Source organism: Harpia harpyja, chromosome 6 (genome assembly GCF_026419915.1).
Source record: "Harpia harpyja isolate bHarHar1 chromosome 6, bHarHar1 primary haplotype, whole genome shotgun sequence".
In the NCBI taxonomy this organism is placed as follows: Eukaryota; Metazoa; Chordata; class Aves; order Accipitriformes; family Accipitridae; genus Harpia; species Harpia harpyja.
Window position 1 is genome coordinate 742,043 of NC_068945.1, and position 13,119 is coordinate 755,161.

At 41.9% G+C, this 13,119-nt stretch overlaps 1 protein-coding gene across 5 annotated transcripts in view; it reads right to left on the reverse strand.

The window, feature by feature from the left end:
* The window catches only part of PACSIN2 (protein kinase C and casein kinase substrate in neurons 2), a 63,731-nt gene extending 58,356 nt beyond the window's left edge, over nucleotides 1–5,375 (reverse strand). For 3 of the 5 annotated variants that reach the window (XM_052789547.1, XM_052789546.1, XM_052789541.1), the window contains exon 1: nucleotides 5,222–5,375. The gene's annotated coding sequence lies outside the window, so the exon portion shown is untranslated. Of the gene's footprint in view, nucleotides 1–2,550; nucleotides 2,616–3,763; nucleotides 3,783–5,221 lie in introns of those variants that run through there. The other 2 variants (XM_052789545.1, XM_052789542.1) reach the window with 2 other exon arrangements.
* Between the last annotated feature and the right edge of the window lie 7,744 nt (nucleotides 5,376–13,119).

Below are 13,119 nucleotides of genomic sequence, written 5' to 3' on the forward strand. Positions count from 1 at the left end.
TCATTTATTGAAATCTGTACTCCACATTACCCCTTTGAAGAAGGACACATTAAGCATATTCACCCTGCGCCCTTCATTTGACATATTAAGTCAGCAATTAAAGAAAAACAAAACAGGTAAGCTTAAAAGAATAGCAAAGTATGGCTGTGCATCTGCTGTTGAAATAAGAATTTTATTTGTTCTCAATATTCACCTACCATTACTATGCTAAGTAAGAAGGTCTGTGCAAGTTGCTATTGGAACCCAGAACCCTTGGCTATGCTCAGAAAGCAGAGTTTGAGATGCCAGGTACGAGAACTCTGCTAGTCCTTTCAGAACTCAGTCAATACACACTTTTTGTTGTTACAGTCACGAGCTGGCAATGCATCAGCCTGATATGTGGGGAAGATTAACTTATTATCATACATAAAAATCAGATTTATGAGTCCTATTTGTGCTACTCATGTACAAAGACACAATAAGGCAGAAAGAATATCACCCTTCTGTAAAAAGACACTTCACAACGAAGATTACAGGAACACCACAGTCATCCAGTGTTAATACTAGTAAACAACCCACTACTTTATAATCAAAAGCTAAGAGTCTGCAAGTACATCATGATTCTGTGATACATAAGTCACAACAGGCATGAGAAGATATTTAAAACACATAACTCTGAACTCCTCCAAGTTCACTGCGTCACTTAAAACCTGCATGGTACCCATTCTCAGGGCATCTACTATGTTGCATCTGTAAATTTATGTCAAAAGATTACATAAAATCCAGCCTTTTTGGTTTCAGTAAAACTGTTTGAAACAAATATTTAATAATATTATTTAACAGACTGTTCTCATCATCGCCATTGTTGCTGTTATATTGTAGTCTGGTTTGTTATTCAGTGGTCTAGAGTATATGATAAAAGGCAAAGAAGCTTGTTCAAAATTTTTGGTCTGTAGATGCCTTGGAATTAATTCTTAACTTAAAGCAGAGTCCTACACAAGCAAAAAGGATTAATAACATGCATTGGCCCAAAAAACCCCAATGCAAGATACGGGTTTCCAACACTGTCAAAATATTTACAATATGTTGTGTAAACCAGGAGATTTTTTAAATATTTGCATATTCTAAAAAGTTGAACCAAACCACATCACTTAAAGTCTTAGAGATGTTTTCTTTTTGCTTCAGAGCTCATTACTGTGCAGCGTTACAATATCCATGCTAGCTCTATCCCTATTTACCATGTAGGGCTGGGTACCTTCTCAAATATTGACACATCCTGTCCACCAAGATTCACAGGACTCGACCAATGCACACCAGTTCACAGTGGCTCAAGCAGAATCACTCACACTCCAAGGAGCACACATCAAGGCAGATTCTAGACCAACATCATTAGAGAAATTTTGACTGTTCCCTTCCCTCAAGCAAGGTACCTTGCAGGATAGCACATAGAGAAATGACATTCAAGTCTTGTGACAAATTTGACTATGACTGTATACTGGAAATCAGCCCTGGGATACAACAGCCTTTTTACTATCAACTTCAGGTTATTCTTCCCAACCCCAGTGAGCCGACTAGCCAGGTAACATTCATATTAAGTACACCATTCTATTCAACCACAGACTCAGAATACTTAGCTCGGTTTATCTTAGTACAGTTACATCACTGTTATTTCCTGCTTTCTTCTTTTTCACGTTCTGAGAACAATTCATCATTGCATTAAGTCAAGCCAAAAATCAGTAACTAGGTTTAGTTGAAAGGAACACCACCACTTCTTGAAGGTTTATGGATTAAGACAGAATTTGAATTTAATCCTATGTTACAAAAAAGTTGTTCACCTCATAGACTAGTCTTCAATTCAAGCATTAGAGACTTCATTCCAGGTCTCAGGCAATGAGTAAGTCACTAAATCTTAGAATTTATTTTAAAAAGCAGAGATCCCAAGAAGCAACAAAACACTACTCCAATGTATTAGTTTACATGCATGTTTAAACATCTATCTATTAAAAACCCCTTCAATCTGCATCCACCATTCTCCTGGCTCATTGTATGAGAAGATGCAACTTTTTCCAGAACCTGCTACTCCCACCACATTGAGAAAACCATGCACCATCTTGGAAGCAGAAAGCTACCTTTTAGCTAGTTTGTATTATTCCCATAGATTCATAGAAGCACAGGCAATTATTGACTAGCAGCACTGCTAAGCATTTTATCCTTTGCCATTCCTGTGACAAGCACAGAAGTCTCGTCCTGCATTTACAGGCTGCCAATTCGAGTCACAGTAACCTTCAGGCTCATTTTAACCACAATCAGGGAAGTACAGAATTGACATAAGGACATCTTTAAGCAAGTAGCTCGCTCAGCTCTAGAGAAGGAAAAGGTACTATTATGCTGCATAAACAGACCATGAGAACAAAACTTCTCATGCCTAAGACTAAGTCATCCAAACACGTCACCTGGTAAAAATAACAGGTTCACAAAACTGATTTTCAGAACCCTTTACAACAAAAGAAAGCAGACATCTACCCATTAAAAAAATATATCATCTAGGTATTTTCTGAAAGTATTACTTACAAACATTCATAGATCAAAATGGTGCCCGGAATATCACTGCACAGTCAGAAAGCCATGTTACTATAATGGTATTTCAAATACTAAAGGAATAAAAAAGAAAAATCAGAAGAATACAGTTAAATATACACTACAAAGTAAAATGAAGTTTTTGTTACAGAGATGACTTGTGGAATTTAGAAACGCTCTCATAAAACTATGACAGTTAAAAAAGTTAAAGAACACTTAAGACCATCCACAAAGACACATACAGCTAACAAACCATCCACTTAGACACATACAGCTAACATCAAGCCCAGCAATCACAAATGCCATCTAATTTGTCAGCTCAATATTAACTACTGCATCTTGCAGCACACCCCCTTCAAAATGAGAGAAAAAACACTCCAAGCAAAAAAAAAATTCCAAAACAGTTTTGCCTATCAACCATCAATAAAACTATTTCATCATTAAGTACAATTGTGCTATGCATCTTCCTTTTAATACTGATATTGTTGCTTGATGTGTGGTATGCAGTGTAACCCCCAGGGCAGTTTTTAATGTTTACTCTAGTATGGCACTGCACAACACATAGACCCTGAGCCAAAGAAACTGACTCTAGAACTGTAAACTATGCACCAAGGCGAGTTTGGAGCACTTGAACACTGAACAGCCACGCCAAGGCTAACACTACAGAGGATGAGGTAGCACCTGCAGTCCTCTCCTGCTTACCATACCTAAGCTGTGGCATAATATGATCAGAGACCTCTGAAGTGATGCTGCATTGTGCTAATTAGACATGCCCCGTGTGCTAATACATGCTACTGTTTAAGCTCATTCAGTCATAATTAGCAGAATATAACCCTACTATCTTTGAAGGCAAATTGCAAGTTTGACAAAATATAATTTCAGGCAGGTACAGGTATGAAAGAGCAAGCACATTAGCCCTCAGTGCTAATAACCTTAATAGTTAAAAACACAGTTAAGAAGTTTTGCCCATCTGAAATATAGTTGGCAAACTGTTTTAGTTACCTCTCACGTTTAGGCAGAAATACAAGTCTTCTTCCACCCCCTCCCCTGCCCAACAAAGCAATGAAGCAACATTTTTCTATTGGTCTCATCACAGATGTACAAGAATGAGCTTTTTGTTGCACTAAAACCAGAATGAAAACTCAGTTGCTTACATAATGCCGTCTTCACTACTACTATTATAATAACGCACTGTTAACGTTTTTACCTCTTCAAAGTAGTGGAGAGGTTTTGTCTTTAGAGAAGGGTTGAACAAACTCTGGAATTAAATCCAAGTTAGCAGAAGGAGAAAAATCCCCCCTGCAGCAAGAAAAAACAGCCTCATGGCAACCTTTGAAGCAGTCTGTTATGAGATAGTGGAGTGCAACAGAAGAAAGGAAAAGCGTCTAGCCCACCTGAAGGCTCATTTTTTACCCCAGTCTGGGTCACGTACAAACGGTCAAACTTACTGAAATAGGTACAGGAAACGTGAGCAGTGGCGTACTTGTTTTAAATTATCTTAACTAATCTACAGTTTTAATAAAGAATGGCTACCAAGAGAACTGAACATTTAAAGATTACATTTAGTTTTCAAACGTTCAGTTTACAAAGGGCAGCCTATTGTCACTTGCACCTTTCTGGCTTCCTTTACCGCTAGGGCAAAAGGGTGAAGCTTCAGAAGATTGAGTCTATCGGCTTCTGAGTCACTACAACCAGAGCAAGCCAAGCAGCTGGGAAAGATGGATACAGCGAGCCAGGCAGACACTGTAGATACCCGCTCTTTCTCTAACCAGGTAGCGTCGATGCACATAAGGAGACTTCTGTCTCTCACACCGACGTTTCACTTCGGGAGACGAAAAGATTCCTTCCACGAGCCAAAAAAGGGAAAGTCAAGAGAGAAGGCGGCAATGGCAAGCCCAAGAACCCTGACTTAGCTGGGTTACTACCGGTACTCAGGAGGCTGTGAGCCCCTTAAAACCTCACTCTCCCCCGTGGGAGAAACACCTCCTCCCACCAAATCGGCATCGTTACGTGCCATCATCCCGGACGCCGGGATTGCAAAGCCGGGAGGAAAAACCCAACGGCTCGACCTCAGGTCTCCCTCCTCCTCCCCTCCCAAACCCAAAGCCGTCACCACCACCGAGTGGGTCACTAAACTTCCCCGAGCAGCGAGCCCTTCCCTCCTACAGGAACCGAGCCTCCCCACAGCCAGTGTCGTCATCCCTCGCAAGCCCCAGCCCTGCCCTTCCCCGCCGGGCGCCCAGCAAGGAGAGCTTCACCTTCCCCGCGCCCGCCGGAGACGAAGCCCCGCACCGCCGCGGGGCTCGCCGGCCTGCACCCCCCCGGCCCCGGCCCCCCGCTCCCTCCCCTCCGCGCCGCCGTCGCGCCTCGCCACTGCCGCTCCCGCCCGCCTCACCGCAGGGGCGCCGAGCCCCCGCCGGTACCCAACGGGGCCTTCGCGGCGCGGCACCCGCCCCGCCCCGCGCGGCCTGACCCCGCCACGGGGCACGGGCGCGACGGCTGAACCCACCGCCCGCCCCGCCGCCGCCGCCGCCGGTGGGACCCCGCTGCCCGCCATCCCGCGCCCCCTCCTCCCTCCCAAAGGCTCCGACGGGGATCGAAGCCCCGGCCTCCGCCTCAAGCCTCCCCCTGAGGGTAGAGCCCAAGACGACGGCGCCGCCCTCACCTGAAGGGCCGGGAACCGCCCGTCTCCCGCGCCCACCGGCGGCGAAGGAGGGAGGGAGGGAGGGACGACGGGGCTGACGAGACGGCGAGAGAACGCGGAGGAACGCGAGAGACGCCCCGCTCCGCTCCCCGCCGCGCCGCCGCACCGACTGCCGCCCGCCCGCCTCCGCCCGCCCCTCCGATTGGGCGGACGCCCAGCCGCCTCTCCATTGGGCGAGAGCGAAGGGCCGGCTCCCGCCCCGCCGCCGCCCAATTGGCTTTCCGCGACTGCCAATTAACGCCGCTTCCTTAGTCGATGGCTGGAAGGGGCGGCGGGGGCAAAGGTAGTTGGCGGGCGGGCGGCGCGAGGCCCCCGGCGGCTGTGGGAGGCCGTTAGCGCCCCTCGGCCCGGCGGCCCCTCATGAGGGGAGCACGGCAGGGCGCGACGTGAATAGAAACGTTGCGTCCGTGTCCCGTTTCCACCGGGGAGGGGGGGGGGGGGGACGGGACGGACCGTGCGTGAGCGGAGGGTTTCGTCTCCCGAAGCGGAATTTGCCCGAGCCGGTAGATCCCGCGAAGTGCCGGGGCCTTTTTAGCGCCCGACAAGCGTCGAAGGCTGCCGCGTCCCTTCCGATGCCCGCCGTGGAGCGCGGTGCCCGCTAACGCCGCGGTGCGGCGACGGTGGGGCTGCGTTTGTTAGCGCTTCTCCCCGGGCTCCCGCCCGCCAGCCGCAGCCGCGCCGTGCGGGGGGAGACAGCGCAGGACGCGGCGGGCTGGTCTGCCGGCTGCGCGGGAGGCAGAGGCGGCTGAAGGACGGAGCCGCCTTTGAAACGAGGTGGCTGAGCGGGTTAAACCTCTGCGGGAGGCGGTACGGGAACGGTATCACGGGCAGGACCGTCGCTCCAGCCCTCGCCTATCTTTGGGACTTATTTGTTTTAGACAGAGGGTTACTTCAAGTTCCAAGCAGCGGCCGTCACGGCGACCTTATTTTGTCCCTTCAGCCTTTGCCTTCTCCTCCACCGGCCTCAGCATTTCCCTCCCACCTGCCCTTCTCATCGCTGATCTGCCTCCGGCGTTGTCCCAGAGGACAGCCGGGTTTGAGGACAGCGAGAGCTCTGGATCATTGGGTAGGGCCGCAAAACAGTCCCAAGAGTACTTTTCCTCTTGGCCGTGCTTCTTATGCAAGTCTGCATATAATCAGCATAGACGCCAAGTCTTCCTGTACTCTTTCGCTAAACGCGTGACTCATTAACTTAAGGAGTTTTAAGTTCACCGGGAATTTAGATTAGCTCGGTAGGGCTGCGAGGCCATAGCACGGGGGTAAATTTTACCTTCTGAAGAAATGTCCTGGAAAAATGGATTTTAATTAATTGCAATTAACGTTACTGCAAAATTTGGTCAGGTTGGTAAGCTTTCCAAGATTTAACATGGTTTCTCCCTTCCCTAATCTTTTCTTCTCTCTCCTGTGTTGAAAGTTAAAAGTTCAGGTCTGAGAGGAGAAATCTTGAAATTTACTGTTTCTTCTCTCGCTTCTGACCACAGATGCACTTCAGTTTTCCACGCAGCCTGCCTCATTAAATAGGAGATCAAGCTTTGCATAAACCAGCTCTTTACAGGAGATTACAAGTGATACATATAATCGTAAATACAGCTCTTTCTGTATGGACACGAATCAAGCTTCCGTTTTGCCTAGAGCATTGTCAAAGCTGGAAATCCTCCCTGCCAGAACACTTAGACTTTCTTCAACCTCAACATCAAAACAGTCATTCATCTCTTTGTATGGTCAAATAATGCTCAAACTTGTTTAAAGATTGAAGAAACAGAACAGGAATTCAGCGTAAATCATAGCGCTCCCTCGTAGAACTAAGTTCATGCTATGATGAAAGGGAATTCCATTTTGGTAGAGGACAGAAGTTCAACCTGCAGCCGGTGGTGGACTGACACCAAAAAACCCCAACTATTCCACACAGAGTTGACTGAATACTGCCTTGTGCCCCCCAAATCACTTCACTGTGCACAAAACCAGTGCCAATCACATATATGCTACCGCCTGTGAAAACCAGGGCTCACGTTCTTATATAAAGCCAGTATGGGGGCAATAACTGCAAATGGAGCAAGAGATGTATATTCAGGCCCTGAGTCTGGTTGCAAAAACTGTCAGATACCCTTTTAACAACGAGGAAAATAGTGCCTTATTCTTCAAATCAGCTACTCTCGTGCATGGACTTTGCTAGGCCTCTGTACTGCTTATACATTTTATATATATATCTCTCTATAAAATATACATTATTATATATATTACATTATAATGTCAATATATACACAGTATATATTTTATTACTATATTTACATACATATTTACATATATATTTACTATACTATATATTTTTAAAAATACATATACACATATAGGTACAGTAAATTTAGCCCTTGTGTCATAGTGCAAAGGCAGCGGCATTGTTTTGGGATTCCCCTTCATATGGAACTTGAACTGGTTCTGCCTTCCAAGGGAATGGAGGGTGATCAGAAATGAGTAATTTATACAACATTTTTGTCCTAACAACTGGATTCAGATTTTAATACAACTTGAGAAGTAACAATTGTGTCTTCCAACTTTTCACTTAAAGATCTTTATAAATCTATTAACATCTTTATAAATGCTATGAAATTATAATTTTAAAGATAAAAAGGTAAAGGCAGGACTATTAATTGGAAAACAGAAAGATCACCAAATGACAACAGTCTTATGAACATTTTAATTTACTATTTGGAGGTTTCTTGAGGCACCACTTTAGGGAACAGTATTTTCAAGCTGCTGAATATTCTCTTCTGTTTGCAAGATCTTTCCTGTGCTTTTTACGTTTAGATGAAAAATGTTTAGACACCTTTGGAAGCCAGTAAGACAATAACAGCTATCAGAATTTTAAAAATACATTTTTACTTGTAAAGTTTTTGCCCCTTTTCCAAGTGTACCATTTGAAACAATTCAGAAACAACAATATTAGAGTCGTCTTAGTCTACTTTTTGGATCAACACTATTGATCTTCCTGTGAATTACCTCTATACGTGAAAGCAGAATTTGTCTGCATTGGGGTTACATGCTGGTGCAGTAATTTGACTTCATTACTTAGAGTAACACAGTTTAATGTATGTATAAATATATAAAGGCTTGAGGCCACATGCACTGAATAAATACATATATGCACTTGAAAAACTGCTTGGGGAAATATACCTCCCTAGTTAATAAAGTACTATTTTTTTTCAATTTATAAAATGTAAATTATCTTTATACATATTCAAACACTAAGTTTTTCTTGAAGTGAATTAAAAGAGATTACTGGTCTAATTATATCTGTCATCAGTCATGCAGCCTCCCAGCATGATGACACTATTATGATGCCATAAATAATTTACTGATATAGTGAATCATACTTTAACATATTAAACATTTTGATTTTAGTATTTTGATATTTTTTTCCTAAATATTAAAATTCAGTTGTTCTCTGAACATTTTCAGTTATATTCAGAATGTGACATCCTGGGAAAGATTATCTCAATCTTTTTTCTTAGAAGAAAGGCTAACAGTCTATGCAGCCCTGCTGCTGAGCATTTGATTTAGACTGTTAGGAACAGGACAGGAAGTTTCAGGGGGAAAAAAACCAGAAAAATCCTCTCTCATTTTAGATAAGTATCCCACGGTTATTTTTACTTTTAACACAATCTATTTTTAACTATGCTTCTTGTGTCTTCTGCTGTCCTCAGAAATTCCATGTGTCCTTTTAAGCACTAATACTTTCTTTGTAAAGAAATTCTCTTGGCTTCACTCAGTGCAAATGTTATTGGTGTTTCTTGACTCCTGCAATAACATTTCAGCATTCTCTTCAGAATGTTTCTCTACCTAAGAAAGCCCAGGTGTTATATATATTTATTTATTTACACTTTAAATCTAAATTTAAATCCCAAACTATATTTTGATTGCAAATGTAATGTCATTAGTGATTATATATGCCAACCAATGACACAGAATTTCAGAATATTAAATTTAATTCCACTCAAATCAATCAATTTCACTGTTTCACTGCTCAGCTTTCACTGGGAAAGAACTTTTCACATGTAACACATGTCCTTGTCTGAAATATTCTTTATTATCTCCTTGGTTTTCACATTAATGTTTTTAATTACTGTTTCATACTGTCCAAACTTTTCTATTTCACGACAATTGTCTATGATTATCTCAGATGTGAATGATATGCTTTTAATAGGTACAGAATTTGAGAATAATTAAGGCATAGAAGACTCTCTGTCAATGGTAAAGATATCTCTATGTCATGATAACAGTTGGGAAAGTTCTGGCTATGGACTGCTTCAAGAATGGAGAGTTTCTTTAAGCTTGCCTAAGCTTTGATGGCAACTTTAAAGAAGTGGAAAAAAAATATGGTCTAGCACAAACAACTTCCTACTATTCAGTAAAAACAATCAGTTTTCCAAGATACTCGTTTATGTTCCTATTTCCTCTTAATAATACAATTTTTAACAAAATTGTGGCTAAAGTCAGCTTTTCCCAGCTATACACATTTAATTTATTTTCTGCAGAGAATACAGAAATAAAGTTTTTGTTTGTTTTTGTTAAGGAACCATACAGGTTAGCATAACTAGCTATGGACACCAGTGTTATATTTTGATACCTATGCACCAGATGGCATGGAGTCCTTCCCACTGACCTGAAGGCTTGAGTGAGCTATTTTAATAAAGTGGGCACAAAACATAAGTTGCCTTCTGTTTTTTCTACCTAAGTAAACTGACCAGTAACTACTTCAGAAACAGCACTGTTTATGATGAAGTAAAGCCCTTCCTTTACTACAGATAAATGAGCTCTGCCTGACATGTTCTGCTGCTGAAATGCAGGACTATGTATCTTCTGTGAAATGTCTATTGTTTTGCTAAGTTTATAGCAGGAAGTGAATCAGGAGACGGGGACATTTTAGGCAGAAGTTCTATTGTAAAGCCAACAGCAACAAAGTAGCTTTAGGGATAATACTGTTTCTTTTATTCTAATTAAGTTCCTAAAGCCATATAAAGAAGCTATTCTGTGGGAATCTTATTAATTCCTTCCATGTCAAAGAATTAATAGGGAGAAAGGTTAGTGCCCAGGAAGCAAGCCCCACTATTCAACCCTAGCAATAAGCTCCTTCTACACTGATGTCATTATAACAATTCCCCTAGCTGTTCAGAGCTTGTCTATTTAATTCTTCATACAATACTGTCGTTATGCCAGTGATCACTTGAGCATATGAAGAACAGTATTTTAGGACTGAGACGCACATTTATTTTAGCTCTGCCTGGCAAGTTATTACACTAGCCGGTCAGAACTTTTGAGAACTGTTACTTCTGATTTATTTTGCTCCACTGAAAGCCAAAACAGTTTCTTTATCCTACAGTTAGATACATTTGGAGGATGATTGGCCTAGGGCCACAGTTAGTTACTCAGAACTAAGAGCTTCTCTGCTTGCAGTCACTCAGATTTAAGCCCACTTAAGCCCTCTCAGTCAGAGGTAAAACAGTCTTTAATCTTTTGGAGAATTAGGCTCCAGCAAAAAGAGCTACCTTACCTTTGAATGAGAGCATCCACACAAGGTATAACATCTTTTATTATCCATGTTAGCATCACACCTTTAGTCAACTCCCCTTAACTCCTATAGTAGACACATGCCCCAAGTGGCGTACACATCTCCCTAATCACCGCAGTTCCAGCTGATAGCAGAGCACGCCCCAGGCTGTTACCAGCTTGTACACCACTTTGTACCATCAGTTCTATCCTACGAAAGCAATAGATTTAGTTAAGGATGTAGAAGTGAAAAGTTAAAGATTTTATCCCTGAGTAGACAATGAAAGTTTTAATTTCCCGTTTCTCTTCCTCCTTAACAGATTTTCACTTTTACCTTTCAAGACCATGTACAGACAAGCATCTCGCAAGGTGATACCCACATACTACCCTCCTTCTCCTCCCCCTGAACTATTAGCTATGACTGCTTTTGTTTCCTTGTCATCCTCCTGTTTCTGAGTCTGCAGACAAGCTGCTTCATGCACAGAGCAAACTCTCATTCCAGCTAACACAGACCATGACCCTTTCCTTATTCAAATTCCTTCAGAGAACCATTGTATTTTTCAACAGGTCTTACACGGAAAAATAGATGTTACGTAGCAATGGAGATTCCTAATTTTGAGTTTCTCAAGAACATTTCACTTACGTACGTGAGGCCTCAAGTTCTTCATAGAAAAGGAAGACTTCCCGCTTGCTTACAGCTTTTTGGGGGTTGGTTTGTTACTGATAATCAGAAAGCCAATCTTAAGTCATCTAGAATTTCATGTTATTTCAGTTTTGTTACTTAAAACTCCCTTTGCATCCACAGGTTTTTCAGGTATTAGAAGTGAAAATATAGTTAGGCCTTCAAACTTCAACCTCTGCAAAAAGCCTGTTGGAAAAGGAAATGAGGAGAAAGCAGTCTGATGTATCTAATCACTAGTCTATTGTTTTTAAAAAGAAAGTGGAATGAGATCAGGAAAAGAGGGTCACTGTATCTGCAGTCTCTTTGACTTTTTGCTCTCTGAAAAAGGACATTGCATTACTGAACTCATGTTTGGGTCAGCAGGATAAATTACTAGCAATACATTGGTTGGAGATATAACTGTGTAAAATATGACATCATAAACGCTAGTTCTGAGATTAAGTACTACATAGTCAAAGATTCCTATCAGAGGTTTTTTTTCTTTTTTCTTTTTCCCCCAATTAGTAATACTTGAATGTTTTGATTTTGAGTTAGTAATGATAATTTACTAGATATTTTACAGAGATGTTTCATCCTCAAGTGTTTGAAATATGCTTTCCCAATACTACAGTGAGTGGCCAGAGAGAAGGATTTGCTTGTTCCAGATAGCTCTGCTACAAAAATATTTTCCATATAAAATACTGCTCTGCAAATACTATATGTGAATGAAATATATCTGCTACACACTGGGACAGAAATCCTTATTCTTTGAAAGCAATAGTAAGATTTCCACTGATTTAACATGATGACAACTTTTCAGAAGTCAGGACTGGAAGAGATGCATTCTTATACTGAATAGTAAGAGTGCAAGCTCAAATGAGTTGACACTTTCCAAGCCATTAGAAAACCCCCAAACGATTAAATAAGGATTATTCAATATTAGTAATATTACACATAGCACCATTCCTATTCTGTCTTGTCAATGTCTGTGTTCTGGAGGCCCTGATTCGACTTGCTGCCCAGCTGTAAAGACACCACTGCCAAGACAGAGTACCACCTACAAACAAGTTTGGAAGAACAAGATTGTTTAGATGCTACCATCAGTTTTGGTTCATTGTGAAATTACAGCTAAAAAGTATCCCCTGGATTAAGTCTCCAAAGCTTTCTACAGCAATAAATCCTAATAACCCAGACCTGTTTTTGCTTTCACATTAAGCCTTCCCAAAAGGGAGACTGAAAGTCACTGCAGCTCAGTTAGTATGTTATGACTTCTACATCCTTAAAAAGTAAGTGTGAAGTTGACTTTTTTACCAGAATCTGCATTTCTCAATATATTTCTTCCCTATAAAGTCCCACCAGTGTAGGCTGCACGAACAGGAAAGAAGATAAAGGAAAGGAGTAATCATTCTATTGTAGCCATCCTTGCTAGTGCTACTGTTATGATAGAACAAGACTACTACAACAACATCCTCCTTTGTCCAAGCTAATAAAGAAATGAATTACAAGCAGTGGAAATGAAAGTGAGAGAAAGCTCCATTTTCCTTTTATCAGAGTATCCTTGTTGTGTTGCCTGTCTGCAAGAAATATAACCATACTACCAAATACTATTTACTACTCATAGTTCCTAAGGCTGTCACTACTTCCTACTTTACCC